The 26,985-nt window shown below is 37.4% G+C and overlaps 1 protein-coding gene across 2 annotated transcripts in view; it reads right to left on the bottom strand.

The window, feature by feature from the left end:
• Positions 1-26,985, bottom strand: part of LINGO2 (leucine rich repeat and Ig domain containing 2) — a 361,988-nt gene that overhangs the window by 269,583 nt on the left and 65,420 nt on the right. The window contains exon 2 of one of the 2 annotated variants that reach the window (XM_080372688.1): positions 1-8,063. This exon is cut by the window's left edge and continues 16,933 nt beyond it. The gene's annotated coding sequence lies outside the window, so the exon portion shown is untranslated. The other variant, XM_080372689.1, reaches the window with a different exon arrangement.

Raw genomic sequence — 26,985 nt, 5'->3', positions numbered from 1 at the left:
GTAACTTATAAACCAGTGGCTGAGGTTTGTCCAAACAGCTGAAGTTGTCATCAAATATCTAGTTTGGAGTGTCTGATTGTCACAGATATTATAGAAAAACATGCTTTGTCTGCCTTTGCTTATATGTGTGATCTAAATACATCATTTCATCATGTTCTTGGGTTTAGTCAACTTTGTTGCTAAGAAATGGTTCAGCTATATTAGCTCCTTGAAAAAAGGAAGAGCTTGTTACCTTTGTCTTTGTTAAATGATCTGCTGTCTTACATTAGACTGTATAGTCTTTCAAATCTGTGATTAGCATTTTCTTCTAGTAACACTATCATACTATAGCCAATAAAACCTTTAACTTAAATAATATTTTTTATCTTGTGCTTTTAAGCGCTTCTACAAAATACTTTACCATCCTCAAGTGATGCATTTTATATATCACTGTAATTTAAAACCAAGACAATATGATCACTTTAATTCCTCCAGTTCAAGTCTAGCTTCCATTAAAAGCTAGCATTTAAGGAAATGGCTAAAATAAACAGGTGCTCATGTAACAACGTCCCCCTTCCCCCCTCTTCCTCCACAAATGCCATGAAAATTTGAGTATGATTTAGAGTATGTCAGTGTTCCTTTATGCCAAACAGATTATCTATAGTCCAGTATAATAACAGTACTTTAAACAAATAAATGAAACCCTTAACCTTCACCTACTCCTCAAAGGAGATTTAAACAAAACTGTCAAAGCTCTAGATTTCCAGTGAAGAATGAGCAAAAAACTATAGGGACGATTCTAAACAATCCACTGATATTAACTAATTCAAAAGGAATGAATACTGAATTTAAATGTCTATTCATGCTTGCTACTTTTGATTGTTACTTGAACAGTTTTAGCCTAAGACTAGAAAGAACATTAAAGAATACTGTGTCTTTGCTGCACTGTATGTCATCTAAAAACATGTCTACATCTTCTGGAACATAACAGGAGAATTGCTGTAGTCATTCTGAAATGTTACACATAAGTTCTCGACTTATTAACAGCTTGAAAAAAAAAAGCATACACACACTGAATGTTCTTAAAGTACTTTAGAAGGACAGATGCTTCAGTTTTTCTAGTGTCATTCAGTAGTGCTTAAGACTGAAAAAAAATACATCAAGATTCAAGCACAAAGAAATTTGATCAAAAAGTAGTATCCATTTTTCTGAACAAGCGGAAGTTTCAAGTACTGCTTTTGATCTCAAAAGTAATTGAAAGTGGCTTCACAATTTGGTGGGGAACCTACTACAGCAGGTTTAGTCTAAACAAGAGGGAGATAGAAGCAAAAAAAAGATCAAATGCTTATTCAGTAATACAGTGAGGGTTTGGTCAAGTTTTTTGGTGTTTTTTGTTTGCGTTTTTTTTGTTTTGTGTGTGTGTGGTTTCCCCCCCCTGTCCCGTCCCCCCGCTCCAGTTTTCATCAGTATGATGTGCCCTTATTACAAGTTTCATTTAACTGAGACTGATATGCTTGTCAGTGGGACAGCATATTCCACATTCAGGCAGTTGAAGCTGAGCACCCTGAATGGAGCCATCCAGGAGAAAAATACCAAAATACAGCTACAATGCATTGTACCAACATCATGGTAAATTACAGAAACTGCCTCAGTCAAGTAGCACATTTAATAACATAATTTTTAATGTTTTTCTTAGTTTGTCCTCTTTTGGTCAGCAGGCTAGCATTAGCCAATATTTTTCTAAGTCTACATCATCCACTTTACAATTTGGATCAAAGTCATAAGCTGAACGTCGATATTGCTTAAAATATGAAGATTCTCTTAAAGCACAAGAGGCAGCAGCTCTAATAGGATCTATAAATAGTTTTTTTGAGCTTTGCATTTAATTTTAAGAAAACACAAGCTTTTTATTATGAATAAGTTCTCTCTTACAACTGGAGGGCAAAACTATGCTAAGAAACCAATGAAAATAAGAATTGGACTCTTCAACCAGGAAATACTGGTTTAGATGAAGTGACACACAATTATTTTGAAAGGAATTGTAAATACCTAGTTTCCCAAAACTTTCTTTTATCTAGAATCTAAGACAAAGAAAGTGCAGCAAATTTTGGGATGACTTTTTAGAGGATAAGACACTACTAAGCAGAAACAAGAATGCTGGAGTTACCCACTGAATGGACTTTTGACTGTTTTTAGCAACTATTAATACGTTTTTATTCCTCTACTGCTTCTTTTTGTTGGCTTTTGTTTGTTTGGTTGGTTGTTTGGTTTTCTCTGAAGGACAAAAATACAGATAACCAACAATAATTAGTTGGACTTTTCAAGCAGGAAATACTACTTTAAAGTAACACACTATATAAGTAACAGAGTCAAGAATATGACCTTGGAACTTCAAGACCAGATTGAGTTTACTGAGCCACAGCTCACAAAATGCCATTACTGCATATGCTACCATATGTTGTCTCAGTATCTTACCATATAGAATTGGATTGTTGCATGACTTTCCAAATATTTCCCCTAAATGCAATTTCTTCCTAAGCATACAAAATACAGATGCTGTGATTTAGCATGCACAAGGAGGTCTCAGTATGAAACTTGAGTTCTGAGAGAATTACATTGGCTTACTGTTCAACACTGAATTGATTTTAAAATTGCTGTATGACAACTTACAGTATAAAGCTCTGCACAATTTGGAATCTTTGTTTTTATCTAGCCTATTATCTTTAAGAGTTTAGAGTTTTTTTGAGAACATCTGAAGTTGGCCATTTCAAAGCAGTGCACATACGTTCAGCTGTTATGCTTGTAAATTTGAAATCCATTTCCAGCTGGGGTCTAGAACACAGATTCAGTTTCATTTAAACATAAAGTTTTATGTTTTCAGTCTGACATCTTCATCAACTGTGCACTTCTGCTTTGTATTTTATGTAGCTGAAAGTACAAAGATAAAGAGAAAATTACTTAGCAAGGGAAAATTTTTGCATCAGAAGAGATTCTGTTTGTTTGTCCTTGTCCTGTAAGTAAACTTGAAGCTATTGCTAAATACTTGACTTTGGTTTCCAGTAAATACTAGTGTTTGGTTATATATAGCAAAAAGGCGTACAACCGTTGTTCTTTTATTACATTAGTCTGGGATCAGATTTGCAGTTTTCATTCATATTAAGAATGGAGATAATAATTAACTGCTTTTCTGCCAGTAACATAGGAATGGCTGAACCTGATCAGAGCAAAGATCCATCTGACTGGGGCCAAAGGCAAGTGCTTAGGGAAGAGTACAAGGATAAGGCAAACATATCTGTGTGATTACAGTAGCCTTATATTATCTTCCAGTTTCTAGCAATGTATTGTTCATGGACATCTTAAATAAAGGTAGTCCCTTCAGGTTTAATAGTCTTGTATGGATTTTTCTTGGTTTGACAGTCATGCTATTCTACAGCAACATACACACACTTTAAATACGCATTTTTTTAAAGAAACATATTCTTCCATTGGTTATGAAGTGACTTTGGAAATAATTACAAAAATGGGTAAGTCTGGTATTAGTTGGCTATAATAGACACAGTTATGCTTTTGCCCAGGAAAACTGACAGAATGCCAACACGTTTGAAATGTAATACTGAAGGTACTACCTCACTAGCTATTTACGTAAATCTTCCAGGAATATCTAGATGTCCAATATGTCCTTTCACAGACATTACAATTAACTACCATCCTCATACTTGGAATGAAGAGATTTAGTGCAATGTTTTAAAAAGAAATTACAATAATTTCCAGTAAAATTTTAGAAAATAATTAAGTTGTCTCAGTTAAACTCTTATTACTAGTGAAATTTATTTTACTTTATACAGGCTTATTGAAAGGAAAGGTGTTGCCTATTTTTCTGGTAATTTTTCCTGCACAGTATGCTATTATGTCAGGACTCAATTCATTAGTGCTACCAGAAGTAGCAATATGTAACATGTTTATTTTGCTGAATTTGTACATAATAGTTATCTATTTTCTGTGTGCTTTAATTCACATTGCCACAGTTAACACAAATGCGCCTTTAGAGAGTTTGCTAACAACATATTTCAAATCATGTCAACAAGAAGGTTTCTTTATACTGTAAAATCTTTTTCAGATATCCTTATCCATCCTAAACTTTCACTGAAAGATAATTTTCACCAAAGAGTACAAGGATAATAAAAATTGAAGTGCTATAGTTGACATAAACATCCATATAACTACACTTTTAGCTGCAGACTTAGAAACTATTATTTGTCGAAAGTCTTGAAAATAACGAATTGTTTATAGTGATGCTTTACTTGTTGATTGTGAGTCTAACAAAATACCAATACCACTAGTCCTTGCATCCCTTCGAAACAACATCAGCTATACAAAATTGCCATCAAAGCACTGTAATCTGAACAAAAAGAAAAAAAGACTTTTTACTGTTATTGTAGTTGTACACATTTCCATATCTTATTTTAAAGGACTGATGGTTTAAAAAAAAACATAAACAAACCCCCCAAAGAAATTATTGGCATCAATTGGTTCACATTGAGCTTTTAACATTAAAGATAACAACGCCAACTTATAAAATGGTGGTTAGAATTTATATTAAATAGAAAATTTATGTTTAGACTGCATGTGGAAAGCTACAAAAACTTTTAGCCTTACTATAAATTCTATGTCAGAAAAGTATATTCCTGTTATATGTAAGGAGAAGATCAGAGCTATTGATTGGTACTTGGAATAATCTTTTCCTGAGGTACTCCTTGCTTTGGGGAAGAAGCAAAGGAATTCTGTATGGGCATAATGAAAAATAAGAGTTGTTCACAATTGCAATAGTTTCTACAGAAAGGCTGTGGAATTACTATCCTTTCAAATTTTCAAAACTAGTGAAGAGAAGCTGTCAGTAATCAGGCCTAACTTTTAAGTTAGCCCTGCTTTGAGAAAGAGGTTGGACTACACATCTGCAGCTATGCTTTACAAAACAATTATTTTCTACACTTTCTGTGAATGCTCCTATTCTGTATCAGTGCTGTGTTCAGCACAGGTGATCTGACAGAATATATAAAAAGACTTTTGCATATGATGCATGTATTTACTTTGTAAGGACAAAGCCTGATCTCCCTACAGGCAACAAAGATGGTGTGTTGACCAGCACAAAGAGCCATAATGTTGCCTCATTTAGCACATGGGGAACACTCAGAGCCTGCTATCTGTCCTAAAGCAGGTCAGCAAAACAAGCATATTTGGCTAGCTTCTTTAGTTCTCAGCTATCTGTTGTTTGTGTATACCCTCAGCACCCTCTGTCATTGCATTTGGACCTTATGTAAATTAAACTCACATTCTCCTACTCTTTCTCATTTTTACTTCCCTGAAGTAATAACCCAGGTATTTCAACCAGATGTGGAAAAAACCAAGAACAGTTACAACCACTGCCCTTGATTTCTGTGCTGTCTCCCTTGACTTCAGACAAGGAACTTGTCCCACCGTGTCACTTCTACAGGAAACAGCACTGGATTCTCTCTTTTGTAAATCCAGTCATGATAATATTCATTAAGATAAGTGAATATTAATACAAATGTGAGTTACCACATCACATATGGTCTCACTGTACGCCATGCTACTATATAAGTGTAAGGACTGATACAGAGAATTTTGATAATTTATAATTACCAAACTGTTTAGGTGGTCAGTTCTCAAATTGCCATGAATTTGATAATTCACAATAAAAAAAAAGGACAAAGAGATGTACTTTTCATCCTGGTTTGGAGTTGCCTTTATAAACTGCTCATGGGAGAAGCAGGAATGTCACAGTAGTAATCCTACATTGCTTTCCCACATATAACCTTTTCACAAAGTTCTGACCATGATTAACCCTGGAGCAGGTCTAGTTTATATAAAACAATGGCTTATACAGCCCTCTGCTCTGTAAATTCTATAAAACCCACTTGGAATTGTCCAGAAGGTCTTGCTGATTACTGCAGTACATTTTAGAGTACACAGTCTAATAGCATTAAAACACAGCCTTAAACTGAGGACTATGAAAACAAACCAGACATATATTAAATCAAAAACTTCTCACTCATTTATTTTCATTACATTAAATTTTCTAGCAGTGTTTGGCTTTTTACATTTTCCTGGAGGATTTTCCACTTCCCAAACTGTTAGCGTCTCACACATACCCAAATCTTATCCCTGGCTGCAAGTGAAGCTTCTGTAGAGAAGACACCAATAAGTTCATAAATCAGTTTCTAAAGGAAAAACGTATTTGCTGGCATGCCCACTTATGCAAATCAAGGCCTTTAAAGCAGGCTACTATGGACATCTGGGCTGCTGCACACCAGCGTGAGGCTGAAGAGGTAGACCTATTAGCCATGTGAATATAATGCACACCAACATGTCTTGTGGGGAGAAAGGCCCAGTTCTAGTTCCCTGAGCTGGTTGGTGATCATTAACATAAAAGCCCTTTGAATCTCTGGAGTAACTGGACACAATTCGGTAGAGTTTCTACAGAGCAGAACACAAAAATGAACCTTCTGCAGTTTTCAGGCTGGAGCTGCCACTTTAGGGGGAAAGCAACAATGTCATAAAATGGCCTTGGAGACTGCACAAGTGCCCTTCTGCATCCTTGCCCCGAAGCATATGTTTGCCTAAAGAAAATTTTCACAGCTCAGTAAAGAATCCTTGAAAATTAGTGTTTTTAATGTGCATGCTAGCACAGCTTGTATCATGACACAGCTTTGTGCAGGGGAGATGCAGAACACTAAATTAAGAGGCAAAATCTGATAAAAAATACATGTTGAAGCTCAAAAGGAAATGAAATGTCAGAGCAATACAACTTGACAGAACTGCTGGGAATTCTTTTTTATTTTCCTCCTTTCAACATTTTAAATCTCCCAAACAAACCACATCATGGTACTGTTATACTTGTCCTGAGGAGATCGCTAAGAGAATTGGGAAATACCTTTAATGGAACTTTCTGAACCCACATCCATGCTGTTGCCTGGACCAAACCTAACTGCAGTATTTTTGTCTGAACGTGGCAAAAAAGAGAAAAAGAACAGGGTCGTATCACCCTTCAGGGGCAGACAGCCAACAGAAGGGAAAGACATAATACAGTCATCTGGTTTGACTTTTCAAATCACGCTTTTCCCTAAAATTCCCTCCCTTTTGTTCCAGTGGTTTGTTCTTGGTTTTATTTTTTTAAAAGGAACAACCTCTTAACACAAAAGTCCATGTTCATGTTTTGTAAAATAGAGATGCTTTTATTTTTCCTGTGTATACTGCACTTAGTGCTTAGGAACAGTAAGGGTGTGCTTCTATGCTTCCTTTCAGATTCTTCTCTCCTCCCAAAGGGGCACAGTCATGCTGTGCTCTGCTTATGGATCACTTCTCTCTGGATCATCAATGCTGAGTGAAGCGCCTCAATAACTGACCTTATTTTCAGGTGCTGAGCTCCTGGCAGTTCCCTTTAAAGCAGATGAAAGTTGCCAGAGGCTCAACATTTCAGAAATCAGGGCACTTAAATTTGTTGCCTATCTCTGGATTTAACAATCTGGCTTGAGGTTCTCTTTTATTTTTTAACTTTGCTCTATAATCCAACATCAAGGGAAAAGTAATGAAAGCAGACTTGACAACAAGAAAGAGAGTTCCAGCCTTGAAATGCCTTTTTCTGTCTGTTGAAGTTAATTATTAAAGAGAGCTTCAGTTAAAATAATGCCTGTTAATTGAAGTATTATTTTCTAATCTGTTACAGCTACAACTATTATGATTACACAGCTCAGAAGGTTTTTTCTTCTTTTCCAGATTGTTAACTTTTTTTGAGGAGACTGCTTGTAAATCTGGTATTTTCTCAGACTTGGTCAGTTTTACCGGAAATATTTTTAACATGACAAGCTTTTTCAGTTTGAACCGTCCTGGAGCCTGCCTAGGCTGCCAGATTTTAAGTGGGCACTGAACTGCTTTCTTATTAGGATAAAATCAAACCAGAAAGCCATACTTACTCTTCTAATACTGTAGCTGCTTACAGACCACAGATATCAGTGAAGCAAGGTCATCTCAAGAAACAGGTACTTGCTTTAAAGCAGGTAATACAGCTGGAAGACAAACAAAACAAGAATTACTTTCTTTACACACAGATAGCTCTAGTGACATTATGTTTTCTTACAGCTGATATTCTCCCATATTTTGGATCTCAATTCTGCAGCTGAGTGGTTCATGACAGGTTTTTGTCTTTGGCCTGTGGCACAATAATGCACTCAGACCTGCACCGAGGTAGACACAGCTTTTGGGCCAGAGTTCTGGAGAGCTGAGTCAGTTATGGCAGGTACTATATTGTTTGAAAGGAGGCAAATGTGGAGTCCTAAAGGTAGCACAACTTTTATTTCTTCATGAAAATATTTCCAGTGGTATCATATTTCACCCTGCATTTCAAACCAGGTAATTTCCACTCTTTCCGTTAAAGAAAAAGAAGTTGTGTGCAGTATGAGCTGACCAAGAAGCTACCAAATCTGCAAGCCATCATAGCATAACAAAACATGATGAGCTTTCCTTATCAGAAATCTTATAAACTAATGCATAGTAAATATCCAGGCAAGTAAGCTCTAAAACCACCATATGAATCATTTCAACGTTATCAGGACTCCAGTTATGTATGAAAAGAATAACAGAGACTGAAAGATAGAAATGTCAGGAACAATTATAATCTACCTCTCTTTACCAGCACCCCTGGAATGCATGCAATAATGTACAAAATACATATTTCTGATGGTTGTGAATGATTGTATAACACTTATAACTTGTGAGGACCAGAAACATTATTTACCTCTTCTCTTGGGCAACTTATGCCTGCAGATCTTCTACTAAATTTAACTGCATCTTAGGGAGGGCCTTGGAAAGCATTACTGCCTCGGAAGTAACACCTTTTCTTGCCCTCTACCATTTAATATTTGTGCTCAGACTTTATATTATTCACATCTTTTTTGTGAACAAACCCCTGCAAAGCCACAGAGCTAATGCAGTCAATTCCAAGCACTCAATAAGACTCCAGTGAAAGGGATGTCATGAAAATGTTTGAAAAGTACTGCACTTTTTTTCACTCTTGTGAATTATTTTTCACTCTTGTTATTAATTCCCAGTATTAAGTCTTTAAGGAATTATTTTTAGCTTAATTCTGCATCATCTAGGCTAGAAATATTAAAAAATTAAAGCTAATATTTTGAAATACATTTTTAGCTGGAAAATAGAGAATAAAACAAAAACAACAAACAAACCACAAAAATAAAATGAGAGGAATATTTGAAGCAATGCACAGTATAAAAACCAGCATAACATTGTCTTACATAGGCCTGATCAGTGGGACACAGAAACTAGTTAGATTTGATTACCGTGACTGATTCCTTACAGAAGGAGCCGTATATTTCAGAGACAGAGAAGTAGCAAACAGTTAGAAGGTCCTTCTCAGGAATAATTTCCTGATATTACATGGAGATTATAAATGTGAACATAAATTTCTACTCCATTTGTCAGAACCACTGCAACACTTTCAACAAATTTGAGAAAATCACATAAGAGCTAGAGAAAAGTTAACCAGCTCAAGTAACATCCCTTAACAAATAAATTAGAATGTTGTGCTTCTCTTTAAGCTAAAACAGGGCAATCTGGGTTTCGTGGAGTTCACTAATATACCTATATTTAGGCATGTACATGTAGGTGTCTAAGATCCTATTATAGACAATTGAGATATGTCAAAACAGAGAGCAGAACTTAGAAACTAGAATGTCGGCTAACATTTCTGCTTTCACAGAATCAATGAATGGTTGAGGTTGGTAGGGACCTCTGGAAGAAATCTGGCCCAACTCTTCTGCTCAAGCAGGGCTACCTAAAGTTTCCCAGGGTCACGTCTGGATGGCTTTTGAATATCTCTAAGAATCCAGACTCCAGCACCTCCCTGGGCAACCTGTGCCAGTGCTAGGTCACCTTCACAGTAAAAGATGCTACCTTATGTCCACAAGGAAGATCCTGTGTTTCACTTTGTGCCCATTGCCTCTTGTCCGGTTACTGGGCACCACTGCAAGCAACATGGCTCCCTTACATATATTACGCACATTATTACGATCCTCCCTAAGCCTGCTTGTCTCCAGGCTGTACAGTCCCGGCTTGTTTAGCCTTTCCTCATGGGAGAAATGTTTCAGTCCTTCAGTCATCTTTATGGCTTCTTTTCAGACTTCATGTGTCCGTGTGTCTCTTGTACTGAGGAGCTCAGAACTGGACACAGTACGACAGGTGTGGCCTCACCAGTGCTGAATAGAGGGGAAGGACCACTTCCTGCGGACCTGCTGGCAACAATCCTCCTAAAGCAGGCCAGGATACCATTAGCCTTCTTTCCCACTAAAGCACACTGCTGGCTTATGTTCAACTTGGTGTCTGCCAGAGATTCTTGGTCCTTTTCTAACCAGCTGCTTTCCAGTTGGGTAGGCCCCAGCATATACTGGTGCTTGGGCTTTCTCCTCCCTAGGTGCAGGATGTTGTGCTTCCCCTTGTTGAACTTAGTGAGATTCCTAACAGACCATTTCTCCAGCCTGTTGAGGTCCCTCTGGGTGGCAGCATGATCCTCTGGTGTATCAGCTACTTCTCCTGTTTTGTGTCATCAGCAAAATAGCTGAGGGTATACTCTGTCCCATCATCCTTTTCATTAATGAAGGTATTAAAAAGGATTAGACCCAGTACTGACCATTGGGGTACACCACTAGTTACTGTCCACCAGCTAGACTTTGTGCAGCTGATCACCATCATCTCAGTCCAGCTGTTCAGCCAGTTTTCAATCCACCTCACTTCTCATCCAGTCCATGCAGCCAATAGCTTCTCTGTAAGGATCTTATGGGAGACATTGTCAAAGGCCTTACTGAAGTCCAGGTAGACAATATCGAATGCTCTGCCCTTGTGTACTACACCAGTCATTTCACCATAGAAGTTTATAAAGTTGGTCAAGAACAATCACAATATGGTCAAGCATGACAAGCTTTGCAGCGAGGCAAGTTTTTCTTCAGACATCACTAACTGCATCACCTAGATCTCACTGAAAACAGTATATGTTTGGTTCATTTGTAGATCCTACATACAGATTTTTAGCATGCAAGGTCAGCCAAGGCTTGCCTTCAGCTGGGTGGAAATGAGGTCCTTTTTTGCTGGACCTTTTTTTCCTCTTTGCAGAGTTGCTAAACTCAGGCCTGCCCTTGCTCTTCCCACAGCCAAGGAACAGTCACTTTCCCAAAAAGCTCTGTTATGTTTCCTCTGGTGGCAGCACTGGATGATTCCCGTGCAAGCAGCCATATATCTTTCCCATTGACGCCCCTATGCTGCCACTTTGAGGTGCACTTCTGTTGCAAAGATGAAGTCTGATGAGCTGGGGAAGGAAGCAGGTAGGATGAGGAGTGCTGCCTGTGTCACTCAGAGCTGGGTTCACTGTGCAGGCAATATAAAGCAGCTAGGGTGTGGAGCCCTTTCTTCTTCCCAGCTAATAGCAGTGCTACTACCCCTGTCCAACCTGTTTATGGTGAGACATAAATGCTTTAGCTTTTGCTAGTCTGAGCAGTGGAATAACTTTTTGCTTCTGTTCACCTGTTAAAGGTGGCAAGTCAAACAGAAACATTTTGTGAGCCGAATACAGCTCATGGGCTGTCAACTACCACATGATAAACAATAAAGGCAGCCTGAATTGACTAAAAAGTTTATTTTACTTCATGAATTAATGCAGATAACTTCTCACCACAGTGGTCCTCTATTGGTATGTTCTAGAGAAAATCAGCTACCGCTACTAAAAAACCAACATAAACCAGTGACAAATTACATCCATCCCATTTATATTATTTTTGCACCGTAATGTAATGTTCTACAGACCTATGGGAGCAGCCAGACTCTATAAATCTATTTAAAAATTGCAATGTAACAAACATTGTAAGGTCTAATGCAAAATTCAGATCTATTTTTTGTACTCCAAACTCTGGATAAAGTGAGTTACCTGAATGGGAAGATGCGTAAGAAATGTTCTAGAAATTCTAGAGATTTATATTAGTGTACACTGTGATGCTGGCTGCAGAACAGCAATGATAACAGAGACTGGGGGGGTTGGGGTTATGAATTCTGTGCTAAGTAGCAGGGTAATTAACTCATCTTGAAAATATTGCTGAACTACTTGGCTACTGAGAAAGAGATGACATGGTATTGTGCTGGCCTCAGCATTTAACATCCACCCTAACTCAGGAATTGGCTGTCTTACATTTATGAAGGTTAGTATTTTTGATCTGTACAGCTTAAATAAACTGAAGATATAGATTTGGAAATATTCATGGGGCTTTTAATTTGCCAACGAATCTGTTGCAGTTTCCAAGTAGATGAGTGAAATTTCAGGTAATGTGATGATTAGGCAAATTTCTTTCTTCATGGAATCATAGAATGGTTTGGATTAGAAGGGACCTTAAAGATTATTTGTAAAAAAACCCATGGCATAGGCAGGGACACTTTCCACTAGATCAGGTTGCTCAAAGCCTCATCCAACCCGGCACTGAACACTTCAAGGGAGGGGGCATCACGGGAAATGTGAACTAGGGCCTGTGTTTTACTACAAAAACATACAGAAGTTTTCATAACTTCCTTCTAGAACAATTCTCAAAGAAACAATATGACAAGATTCTAGAACTGATGGTGATTGTTCCACTAGAAATGCTATTTTAATGATATTGTCTTGCGACTGAAGTATCGTTATTCACTGCAGACAATAATTTTCCCCCTCTTTTCACTGCATGGTTGTTTCTGTTCTCAGTAGTTCTTCTGTAAACTTAAACACATTTTGATAACTATTAAAAAAATCATTAGAAGGTTATGGATTTGGAACATGTGGCCAACTCATATCAACCTACTTTCTCTCATCCTTTTATCTGGAACTCCAGTTGATTTCACTGGGAATTGTAATTGACAGATTTATAAATTTATCAGAAATCTGACCTCTCTTTTATTCACATAGCAATATAAATTCACATAGATCCACATTCGACAAAAGTATTAATACAGCTGAAGAGCTGCCTATCTCAGTTTTCAGAGACTAATTGGAGTTAAGCATCATTTGAAATGGCAGCACAGAGAATCCATAGGCTTGCAGTTAAGTTGTTAGTTTTCCAGCCTTAACTCAGAATGAGTCTGCCTAACCATAAATCTTGAGGGCCTTGCAAAGCTTCCCATTTCAGCTGGACAATTTATTCAATCTCTATACACTAGTGATCTATGTCACTGTACTTCAATGTTCAAATCTCTTGACAATTTAGGTAAAAACAAAACAAAATGAAACAAAACCTTAACATTCCTACTAAAGTAAATATATTTTAAGAAAAAACCCTAATAAAATGTTTACAGTGGATATGAATAAGTCTTGGTGACGCTATAGGCTATGACCTAATTTATTTTAAATGTTTTTTTTCTTATCCTGTGTTGGAATGACCTCATTTTCCATGGAAGAAGACAAAACACAAAATAAATTAGATGTTAAGTCTTTGATGTCTCTTCCCAATGCAGAAGCAAAAGCTCTCAGGCAAATATTTTAGGAACAGGCATGATCTAATGCTGGGGGAAATCATCCACCATAAAAATACAAAGAAGGGGGGAAGTTCTGCAGGATAGAAAAAGGATCAGAAAACATGGAAGATGAATCAAAACAACAATGAAAATGATAACTAGTTGAAATCTCAGATAGTATCTGAGAACAATTATTTTGTCAAATTTTATAGTAGTTTATTATAGTTTTACTATTTAACGGACTTCTTGGTGGTTGATTGCATTCTATCCCTTTCTCCTCTACTGATGACAACAGTCCCTGTGGCCATTCTAGCAGCAAAACAAAAGCACAAAACCCAAGTAACATATATTTCATACTATACGGATCTGCTAAATCACAGTTTTCTCAGGCAATCACTGTTATATATTTAAAAGACAGGTAGCAATTGATCCTGTACAATAAACAAGCATGGGCACTTGAATTAAAAAAAAATTGCTAGGCATAGCAGCTATCTTTTTAATAGCTTTTTTGTAGGAGAATTGTAGGAGAAATTGTAGGAGAAAAAAAAATCTCACTTGTCTCTTCATCCTGATGAGATTCACACCTTTGTTTCAGATTGCTTTTCTCCCGAGGGGAATGTCCTAATGATAGAGCACATTATGAGATAATTTGAGAATTAGAAATGGGTAGCCAGATTTCTAACCCCTCTTTTAAGACATTTCTGTGTATAGCCTAAAAAACCCCAAGAACAAACTCCGAAAAAAAAAAACAACCCCAAACCCAATGTATCTCCAGCAGCAGGAAAAAAAAAAGAAAATTAGGAAAAAAATTAACATGACTCTATTCAGATCTGAGCTTTACCTATACGAGATGGATCCTTTGTGCTAGCCATTGTTGCCTTCTGCATCATTCCCTGTCTTAGACTGAACAGACATGAAAAAAACAGCAATGCAGTGGCTCGGACAGTAGCTTATTTTAAAACTGATTTACTGACTTGCAAAAAGGCATACATAATCTTGCATGAAAAATATGTCTTCATCTTCTGCAGAACACTCATCTGACAGACTCACAAAATGCATGGAAATAAGCTGTATAATTTGTAAATAACTGAGTCCAGCACTGGGAAACTTTCACTACCAGCAGGCAGATGGAATCACCTGCCAGAATTACACAATTTGTTTGCTAAATTATGGGGACTGTGACACATATCACTAAAATTCTTCTACAGTATTCTGTCTATATCCTCAGCTTGGCTAATTTAATAATGGTGTGAGATGAATGAATATATTATTTCTCTTGTTTAGCTCAGTCTTTTAACACTGAAGGAAAAAGGTGATCTTCAAAAATGGTTTTCAGCCTGACTGTTGCTGTTTCATTCACGTGTCAACAGCATCTGGTGAGCATGCACTGTGAATTGCTAATTCATCTCTAAGCTCTAAAATTAGTCCAAGTTCCGGAAAGAGCATGAGAGCAGTTGTTAAAACAATGAATTTGACTGGTTTGATCAGCTGAATATACCTTGGAGCTATTCCTGGCTCAGAAAAACTTGCGCTGCTTACTACTAATAATTTCAGAGCTAAGTTTGAAATACTTGTCTGAAATGAAGAACTTTCACCGGCTTAACAAACAACAGCCAAAGTAAATATAAAGATAAAACAATCATTAAAATTAAATTAAGATTTATTTTAAAAAGAGAAAATAGTATTTTAGATGATTATTGATACTTCTCATTCATGTAGCCCAGGCCACAGTCCCAGAAAGGACAAAACAAGATTTGTGTAAATCAGACCACCTGCCTCATTACCTACTACACATTACATACTACAAGTAAGGGGTCACAGTAAAGGGAAGGAGTTTCTGAACTGAGGAAAGACTAAAGCTAATCTCTTGATTTACTATACTGGCAACCAGTAGCTAGATACTTTTTCACTGCATTTAAGAGCCACTTAGAGACCTATTCTCCATGAATTTATCTACCTCTTTTACGGAGGGCCTTGCTCTGAAGTCCACACACCCTTGGGAAAATTATTTCCACAACTTAGCAATACACTATATGATGGAAAAAAAAAAAATTTCTCCATTTTAGATCTGCTGCCTCCACAGATGCAACAATTATCAAATAACATGTTCTAGGTAGCATTCTCAGCAGTACATGACACACAGGTTACTCTGAGGTGTTGCTGACTCCGTATATGGACAGTCAGAAAATGTCTGTTTATGCTGGTAGCAGTCACATCGAAACAGGTCAGAAGAGCACTGGGCAGGAATGTAACAGGCATTGGACCAAGATGATTTATGGGTGGAGAAAGGGGAAATACAAGCACCGGACACAGGCAACAGAAAACTTCCTGGTTTAACAATATGAGTAGTAAAACCTACTTTCAGATTTGCTTTCCTAAACTTGTCTGAGACTGCAGAGAATGGATAAATTTGTCTTAACATTTAAAAAGGCATTTTACAACTGTGAATTTTAAATGTTATTGTTCTTTCATATTATGTTTCTTATGAACTGAAAAAGCTAAGACTGTTCTCTTCCACAGAGCCAAAAGCATTCTACACACCTGAAATTTGTCACATTTTAAAGACAAACAATTTCTAATGTAATTATGTTAGGATTGTCAGGAACAGTTTGTGCTTATGTAATGTATTAGCAAAGATGGTACTTTCAACCGCTGAAAATAATTAAGATTCTCAGTTAAAAAAAAAAAAAAAAAAAAAGGAAATAAAAAGATAACCCAAAAGCCCAGCGCTATCATGGATTCCCCCATGAAAGAGAAATGTGTAACTTGATTAAAATCATATATAATTAGCAGCACAAGCATTACTGTTCACTTCAAGCAGTCTACACCCAAGGGACATCTGCTTCTGTGGTTATACACTAAGAAAGCAGCAAGAACAAAAGAATCAACCTTCAGGAAATCCAGATCATCACCCACTTGCTGTGTGGCAAGGCATGACCAAGAAGACATTCAAAATCCTCCCCTCCATGGGAGATTTGGATATAATTCTCTTCATGGCTCCTAAGAACAATGTATTTCAGGTACCTTTTTTACCCCCACAAAAAACTGAAAATCCACCCCTGAAAACTTTGGGTACTTCATGGTTAAATGTTTGGTCTGAGCTCCTTTGAACATACCAGTTTTAATCAGCTTAACTAGCTGTGTCTTGAGTAAAACCACTCTGAGGATATAAGAAAAATAAGCTACAAAGAAGAATAAATCTTCTGCAAAATGGCCTTTGACAGATATGACATATGAAAGGTAATGAAACAGTCACTCCTGAGTAACTTAAGGCCACAGAGACACTACACAGGGATTCAGTCCAGGTAAAAATATACCAACAGAGATACCACAATTGCATCATTTACATTCCTAACAAAGACTGGAACTTCTTTCAAGTTATCTCACAGTAATTCTCCATTTTCCATAACCTGACTGAGATTATCCAAAGTTTTCGAGGAAAGAAGCATGCAGCATATGCCTGGTTGCACTTGCAAAAAAAGTGCTTTTAGGTACAGTGAATTGTGAACTAATTATTTATGGTACCATGCTCAAGTAGAATGGAACCATCTATACTGGGTGTGCTTGCCACTCCTCAGCCCTTTCATGATTTTTAGTGAATCACTCAGTGATAATATTAGAGTATCCAAAAGCAAAACTGCATGAAAAGCACTATATAAAAACCTAAGTTACTACTAATTAAATACTACATTGCATTTTTATATCTAGATTTACCAGAAGTGTGCTTTAATGCTATCTTACCCTGGAAACAGTTCAGGGAAGGAACAACATCTGAGGGGTAGAGTTCATCCTGTACCTCTCAAGGTCACACATCTACAACACACTCTCATGACTGACCTTTCTTCCTATTGCCTCCTAACTTCTGGTTCAGTGAGCCTGAATTGTTCAAAGCACCATCACTGCCCCTTTCTACCCATCTGTATAGGAGAGAAATCCAGGCCGACCATTCTGGCTACCCATCTTCACCTGCAGTTGATGCTCAGTGGATATTGCAAAGAGTTAGAAGAAGTAGGTATTTTAATTTTAGAGGGATTAATTTTATTAAAAGATTTCTTAATTATATTTAAAAGGAAAACTGTTCTCAGGCAACTTTGAGATAGGAAAAGAAAATCCCCTCTTGAGGAGATTACACAAACATGTCATGAAACACAGAATTTCTTTAAAATCTCTAGTCAGGCTCTATCAAGAGAAGGAATCTTTCCTTGAGGCGTTAAGAAAGCTCTCTTGCTCAATTTGTATTCAACTTGTTCGTGTATAGACAGAAAAATAAACAAATATGATATTTAACTTTGTAATGCTTCAGCATCACCTGTTTTTGTTTCTTTTTTCCTTTGAAGTTCTCTCATTATTTTTATCTCTTGATCACCAAAGTGACTATGGCCGTGTAAGTGCTAGAGGCTGACCCTGGCGCCTGGGAGCTGCTTTCCTCCAAGGCTCGGGTGCTGGCCTCCCACCAGTGACTGCTCCTGGCCCCCAGCCGCAGGCAGAGATCCTGACCCAGCCTCTCCCACCTCCATGCCCAGGGATGTGCCCACTGCCCAGGGCCAAGGCTAGCCCCAGCTGCCCTGCTCCCTGGTGGGGTGGTGGGACAGGCCTGGCTGCCAGGTCCTGCCCTGCCACCCTTGACTCCAGCAGCCCCTGGTGCCTGCAGCACCCTGGCAGTTATTTCAGAAAAATCCCACTTGGAAGAGCGTGTCGAGGCCATGTAAAGCAGCAGGCCTCTGATGCCATGTTAACAGTTAACCAATATGGTGTTCTCGAAGAGTGGTTCATAGGAGAGGGAAGGCATTTCTTTCTAGGCCTCCTCACCAGCCGAGGTCAGAGCCATAGTTGAGTTCAGGACAGGATGGGCACGCAGGTTTGCCCTGGGAAAAGGCTGCTGTGGCCAGGGCAGCTGCCTGGCTGCCGTGGGGAACCCGCAGCAGCACAAACAGAAGTTACAGACTGTTTGCCAGAGCTAAATGCTGTCAGCACTAAGGGTATGCCTCAGAGGGCTGGGAGACTCCCAAAAGAGCACACCCAGCTCAGTGGTCAAACCTGGAGGTGTCTTATCTTGTTGCATATGACCAACCCCAAACCCAGCTGTGATGGGTGCAATGGCAGTTCCAGCCAGCTCCAACGGACCCACGACTGGCCAAAGCTGAGCCCATCAGCCACATTGGTGACATCTCCAGGAACACACATTTAATAATTTAATAATAAACCACGCAGGCAGAGGAGGAGGGAACAAAAAGTGACAGGAAATAAACAGTGTGAGCAGTGAAAAGGCTTAGAAGATCCTCCAAGGACAGCAGTCCCTGGAAAGGACCACACTGGAGCAAGGGAAAGCATGAGGAGGAAGGAGCAACAGAGGCAAACTGTTACAGACTGACTGAAACCACCCAGCTACCACGAGCTCAGGAGGGAGGAGGCCATTGGGAGTGAAACTGGGCAGGCGAAAAAGGACTGGCGGAAGATGAGTGAGCGAGCAGCTGGGTGGGCATTTGCCCTTAGCCAAGGCTAACCCACCATACCAGGTAACGAGTCTCTGTTCCTGCAGCACTATGTATGGGAGAAGGGAAGAGGATTCGCTGCAGGTATGTATGTGTATTACTGTTCTATGAAATATTTTAATATACCATTACCTGAAGATGTTTAAGGTTAAATAAATAAGGTTAAATAACAACAAAAACAGTGAGGTTTTTACTATGTTCAGTAAGAACCATCAGCCTTCATTTTGAACTTGTTCCTTCCCTCTGTCTCCATCCCTGAAACTAATCTGAGCCTCCTAGCAGCTCCCCACAAACTTTATTAAATTAACTACCTTCTTGACTTACTGCAGTCCTTGGAGGATCTTCTAAGTCCTTTCAGTTTTTAAGCTGAAACGACACACACACAAAAACCAAACAAAAAACCCCAAACCCACATACCCAATCAAACCCCACCCAACCAAACCCCAATACCTCCTATAATGGAATTAAAAGAAGATTTTCATACAGAAGATATTCATAAAACATCCTTTTAAAAAATGGATGTTGACCCATAGCAAAGTGCTTTTTTGCTAGCATGGGAGCAGCCCCTTGCTTAATAAGAACAAGTAATTGTATTCAGAAAGAGAAATAAGAATTTCAAGGCACACTGCTGTACTTGAGTGACATCCCACCCCTATTTGAGAAGAGCTGGAGGGCAGCTATACATGTGCATGTTTTGAAACCCCTGTAAAATGGGAAGTTACATGGAGAGAGAGGATGAGATCTTCCTCAAAGTCAGGGCTCATACCTTTCTGCTATCTAGAGACACTGGCTGTGTCTTACACTCTTCTGAAAATCCCAAACACAGCACAGATTTGTGAAAACTGCTTACTTGTGTTCTTCACTTAAGACCTTCTCAGCTCATGAGCTAAAGTTATGGGGGGAAAAAAAAACCCTGCTTTTGAAGACGTACTTGTTTCTCTTCTGTTTTGCAGCTGTTCACATCACAGTACAGATTATTTTTCTCTTCTGAAAAATCCCAGGGTTCCCCAGTGACTGCAACCACTGTCCCACTAAAGATCAAGGACTAGTTATTTGGTTAACACTTTCATTTGCCAATTTTGGTGCAAAATTTCTTGTGGCTTACCTGAGCTCCTTAGTTAAAGGAGCAGGCAGGAAAGGGTAAACCCTAGCTTTGGAGAAAACCCAGTTTGCAGTCACAGACCATCATCAGATGCTTTCTTCAGTGTGAGTTGGTTTGGGATTAATTTTTGCTGGAAAACATTTGGACCACTCAGTTTGTCCTGTAAGGCACTCATGGTACAAAATTCTATTTAGCTCAGAATTTCTCTGTGAGCTCCACATGTTGAGCATGTAACAGATTTTGCCGTAGACCACACTAGCATGTGCTAACAGAAAGCCAGGTAGACTTCCTCATTCTCTGCTCCTCATCTGCCCTGGGCCAGCAGCCAGATTGTGAGGGTATTCAACAGCTGCAATTTTAGTCATGAAATGGGTAAAAAGCATAAAAGGGCAATTGAAGGCACCTGAAGCATGCAGAAATTTTGCATCTGTCTGTTGCGAAACTAACTAGCAGATGTCCTCTGGTGATTGTAGTTGGGTTCCTTCATCCTTGTCAAGGTTCCTAGCAAAACCTGCTGAAAATAAGTTCTTCTTAGGGGGTAGGTTGCTAACACAGGAAGTTGTAATTTCCACCTCTTTGCACCAGTTTTATTGACTTTTTTTCCCCCCCTGTACCCTGATGGATTAACATTAAACAGTCCTGGAGAAATCTCAAAGAAAACCAGCAGGCTGCCAGAATGATTTGAAATTGCAATTTATATTCAAAGCACAAAGACATGTGAAAACTGCTTATGTGTGTTTTTCACAAAGATCTTTTCAGTTAATCAGCTAAATGTACGGGAAAGAAAACTCTCTCTGAAGATATACTTGTGCCTATTCTGTTTTAGAAGTCTTGCTTCAAAAAAAAAACGCCCTAAACCTTATGGGTGAAATGGCCTTCCACCTCATCTAAGTAAAACATTATTCTAACATAATCTGCCTTCCAGCTCTGAATACCGGAGCTAGGAATAGTGTAAGGCCTATTAGTAAAGGCTATCTATTTAACCCCCAGGTAGACTTAGCCATTTCTAACTTTTAATCTTTAAAAAATTTTAATTACAATCATTTGCATTCATACCATGACTCCCTTACAATAAATATCAAACAAACTTTAAAGATTATCTTATAATCTCAGGACATAAATTATTCATCCTTACACTATGCAAAGCTCCATAAATCTTAAAAGTTTTGTCAGATTCACATCAGTCAGATCAGAAAACAGTATCAGGACCCAAAGATGCATGCCCCAAATTAGGAGCATCTTTGATTTAGGGGCAATCAGAGTTGCCTTCATTTGCACTAGAAAGAGATGGGCATATACTGTATAGTGTATCAATATCATATGTATAAGAACTGCACATACATGAAATTGAAGAATGCATTGCATTTACTCTTCAGGTATCAGTTGTCTACAGATGGCATATGCCATAAAATTAGTGCTTCTGAGGCAACATTGTCACTGCATACATAATATACTGATATATGAGGGCATAGTGAGTCATTCCAATGCATCTTGAAAGTGTCAGAAATATTGCACAAATACACTAACAGCAGTACTTTCAGAAAGACTGACAGACTCTGAGTATAGTCGCTGTATAAGTTCAGTAGGTCTCACAGGAATAATTTCTGATAATGTCAGATTTTTCTATAAACTGTTAGGTTATATTTAACAAAATTTTCATTTTGGGGAAAAAAAAAAGAAAGATGTTTTCAAAAGAAAAGAACTAATTAGTCCCATGGAAAACAATATGTGATGACTGCAGGGAAGAAATGCAGCAGTTTTTTTCACAGCACTCAACAATATTGTTCACTGGCTTATATTGGAACAGCAAAGTAAAAATTATTTTTACATTTGAAAACAATGTTAATATTAATAAGGAAGTCGTTCAAAAGCTGTGATATTATGTAAAAGACTAGGTGACCCTTACTCTTGTTAACAGATCCAACATCAGAGGACATGATTGAGCAGGATTTTCATAGCTTGTCTTACTCAGAAGTACAATAAAGTAACATGTAATTATTTCCAGGTATCATAAATGTACATTCCAGTTTGTATTCCACATACAAAAGGGAAAAGAAAAAAGGGTTAATTTAAAATAATACCCATTTGTCACAGTGCTGCACTAAAGAATTCTTCATACTCTCTTGCCTTCAGGTATTTGTAGAAATATCACCCTCTGAGGTTTAAAATACAAAAACTCTATAGTTGATCAATTTGTTGTTCTTCTTTCCTTATTCAATGCCACTATTAGTATGCCACTAATACACTAATATTGTTTTAAAATATGTATTTTACTACTTTTTTAATTGGAAATAATTTTAATTTTTATGTTATGCTAGGATCATAATTAAAGCTGTTTACATCACTGTAATTGCACACTGGCACATATGAAATATTTAAAAATTCTTTAGGCAATGTCTGCTCATAGATACCATGAATTACAAAATCAGAGCAGGAAAAATATTCCCAGCAACACAAAGTACACTGTAGAAGCATTAAAAATTGGCTTTTTGAAATGTACCCCTTTCTGAACCTAAGAATAATAAAAAAATGTATTTTTTCCAGATTATATTCTTAAAATATTAATCAAAACAAAAATCAGCAAACATTCTGTTTTTCTTTGTCTACTTGTGCTGGTTATTAAAGATATTCAGATAATATTTCCTGGCAGTAGCAATCAGGCATGAAAACTGTTCTGTGATAAACTGTGTAGTGATACCTACTTCTAGAACTCTAATGTAGTGGTGGGAAGGTTGCTGGGTGCTGTGAATCATCTTTCTCCCACAATGTCAAAACACATGGGGAAAATGTTTTGCTCAGTGAGCCTGTAATTATTCAGATGTGAGCAGAATTTAATCTTCTTAGCTATCTGTAGATCAGGTCTTCAAACTGAACTACTAATGACCTTTTGCCTGTTTCTCATTTGTGAACTGTAAGACTGACTTGCTTTTTATGATTGCTTTGATAAATACTTTTAAAATTTAAATATATGGCTCAGATCTGTGAGTTTGTATTTAAGGAGTTACACATTCTCAACTAGGATTTACCACTCTAGTCATAGCAGATGTTTCGTGCTTTAAAGTATACATGTATACATCAACACAGTGTGTTGATAATATTACTTGTGCCACATATACTCAATTTCTCACTTCCTTTTCAAGAAGCAATGCCTTCAAATTAAAGTTTACATATGTTTAGATACACACACACAAACATGCTTTAATATTAATATAAGCATTGCTGAATATCAGGTAGTTGTTTTTACCGAATATTTTTCTGCAATATCCCTAGTTATAGCTGACACAGTGGTATGAGTTGGAATCAAATACTTTGGTCTCAGTGAGCTTTGCCGTTTCCACTATTCAATTCAGAGAAATGGCAAAACATTTCAAAATGCTTCTGTGATTCTCCACATCTGACTGGAATTTGCTAGCTAATTGATCTCACTATGCCAGAGTGGTTAGCAAAAAAATGTGCATGTGGGAGAAATCCTGCACAGAACATCTAGGGTACTTGTATTTCAGCAAAACAAAGTTTGTATCTGTACTGCATACTTCACAAGCACGCACCTTTATGTATACACACACATGTACATGTATATAATCTTCTTATATATTTGCATGCATGTCAGGCTTTGAAGAAGTTCCTGAGCATGTTGTCATCACCCCACACAGCAAGATACACAGTTCCCCAAGACCTTGTCCAGTGTAACCTATGACACGTATACATCTGCTTTAAATTTTCAAGCTAGTTCAGTTGTTCCTCATTAAGAGAGCTCCACATCTGCTCTATTTAATGGTATAAATGTACCAACTGATTACATCAGCGTAGAAATCTTAACACAGTCCATCTAAATAAAGGTTAAGAGTTCTCCCTTATTCTTCTGTCAGTCTGTCTAAGGACTTCCTAATTTATATTGACATTTTTCTATCTTTCTCTCTGCTACATTAATAATGTCTAAAAGAAATATACTAGTGATTATTTGTGTGGTTTGTAAAGGCACAATGAAGCATAGCCAAGTACAATACATTTGCTTTTCTTAAGAATGATGCAATAGTGAAAAACTTGGAGGAAAATTCAGTATTTTGTTTCTAAATATCTCTTAGTTATCTTATTCCTCTGTTACAGAAACTTAAGCTGTCAACTATAATTTGACTGTTTCTAAAACAAAAGCTCTTCCCAAGAGTTTTAAAAGATGCCATGTATTTATCCTTTAATTTCTTTTCAGCCATTGCGGACTTAAACATTCTTAAACATGAAGTACCAAAACCCAAACTTTGGTGAATCATTTGAAGTGCTTTTTCTTTACAAATGTAGTTAAAAATAAAGGACACTGTGGGAATTGAGACTTACCTCTGAAAAGGAGAACAATTTGATCTACACTGGTTTATTTTGGTGTTGCTTTTAATTTAAAATTACAAATAAGGGGGTTTTAGTAATTTTGGCAATGCTTTCATGAACCGTTTCAACAATGCTTAATACAAAATTATTTTTTTTATCATTACTCAGTCTGTATATCTCTCTCACTTTTGACAGGATGCTTGCTTTGTGTCTGTGCTTCTTAAGGACACTGGCACAGTAAGATCCAGGGAAGCTTTCAGGGAAAATCTGGGGGAAAGGAGAGGCTCAGGTACGGATTCTTTCCAGTCTATCAGCAACATGGGCATTTTCATTTTTCTGTCCCTTTTTATGGCACAAATGTTTATACTGTGCAGACCAGAATTTCTAGAACAACATCTTCAAAAAGATGTATTATTTTCTTTTATTTTTATTCCAATTTTATTTTCTTTTTTTTTCTCCTTTTTTTTTTTTTTTTGTTATTTGTTGGGGGTTTTATTTGTTTGTTTTCCAATTGATGAATCAAGAATGGGAATCTTCATTACTTCATACTTAAATTTTATTTTGCATTGTATTGCCTAATGGGGTTCTCTTTCAAAAAATAAACTCCAGAAAGCATGTTATATTGCTCTTGTAAAAGTAAACGGGCAGAGAACCTTATAATACATCTGCACAGTTCTAGCATAAATGGAGAAAATTGTCACTTTTCTTTCAAAGCAAGCTCATTGTAATTTATTGTAATAAGCCAACTCTCCACCCTCCTCATATAAAAAAAAAAAGTGGCATTCATACAAACATAGCATTTTTAGCAATAGACTCTAATGAGACATTATTTTATAAATATGTAAATTGAAACATCACAATCATCCTTACATTTGAAAAATCAAGGTACATTTCCATATATATTTCATTTTTAGGATCTGCTGTACCGAAGTTAAATAATACTCAATTTGCTAAATGCTACAGTTGCTTCCTATTGATTCTGCTTCAAGAGCATCTGAAGGTTACTGTGCAGCAAGCATAACATACATACCTGTTATAATCAAAACTGACTACAGTTCAGCGGTAATCAGGGGTCATTTACAAGCAATGTCTAGGTTTTTTTCCAGTGATTTCTCTTGTTTACACACACTACAGATTTTAATGTTCTGCTGCTTGGCTTTAATACAGCCATTATCAAGATTGTCATAACCAAGATTCATTTTTATGAATAATACTTTTCTTTCCTTAGATAAAATTGTTGAAAGGATGCAATGATCAGTACATTATAAACAAGCAATAAATGTGAAAACAGTAACTAGAATAAGGAATTGCTTTTTAGAATAAAAGTGTATAAAAGGGTACTTTTAAACCTCCACTTACTGATCTCTGCTGTCTGAATGAATTTATCTATATATTTTTCCTGTCTTTTACAATGATGGCAGAGATTTTAGAGCTGAGGGTGGAAACAAAAGTTGTTAGACTAAAGGTAACTGTCATAAGGTGAGTAAATACAGACTCTGTTCCCAGTCTGTAGCACCAGCCCCAGCAAAAGCCAAAACAGATTCTCCTGCAAGTGCTCTCATCTGTGAACACTGGTGCCCCACTGAAATTGCCAGAGGGCATTGTTTCCTCAGTCCATTCTCAAAAAGATAAGTGAATATATTGTATTTCTGTAGGAATGATGACAATAAAGAAAAACTTAAGTCTATACATGAGCATTTTTCAGGCACAGAGTATTTGAGAGGCCTGTTTGCTAGACAGAGTACAAAAGGGAGCCATACAGAGTCACTGGGCCACTAACGGTGTGAATTCTGTGAGAAATAATTACTCTTTACTGAGAAACCACCCCAACAACCCTCCCCAACAAAAACAACAAAAAACAACAACAACAACAACAAAAAAAAACAAAAGACCCCACCCTAAAATCCAAACCCAACCAACCAAATTAAAAAAAAAAACAAACCAACAATATGCTGCAGCTCATATTCTGAAATAGCACATCCAATTGAAACTCATCTGAAGGACTGTCAAAAAGAAAATAGATTAGGAACTTTCTCTTAACTTACATTTTTGGAGATCTTTCTTGTTTTCCTAATAAGATCAACTCCACTGCTTAGCTCTGTGAGATGGAGTTTTGCAACATACATAGTGGGACTATGAAAATAAAAAGCTTTTGGTGCACCTGCAGACTCATCTCAATTCATACATTAAATCTGGCCCCATGCAAGTTTAGAAAAAAATTGGAGACCATCACAGTAGGATAACTTGATAACCTTTACAACTTACTTGCTTCAGGTGTGTGGGAATAACCGTATGTCTGAAGCTACCTGCAGGAGTCAGACCTTGGATACCCTTGTATAAAATAACTTAAAGTCAAAACTGAACTTTCACTGGCTGACAGCAAACATAATGCAAGTCACCACTAATTATAAAGGGCATTTTCTGGTATCACAGTAGCTATCACCATAAAAAAGTCAGCAAGTACCAGATTACCAGAAGAGCATCTGAGATGCCAATTTTCCCTCCAAATGTTCAAAACAGGAAGCAAACACAGTGACG

Source organism: Falco punctatus, assembly GCF_963210335.1.
Source record: "Falco punctatus genome assembly, chromosome: Z".
Classification (NCBI taxonomy): Eukaryota; Metazoa; Chordata; class Aves; order Falconiformes; family Falconidae; genus Falco; species Falco punctatus.
This window is presented reverse-complemented; position numbering and strand designations above follow the sequence as displayed.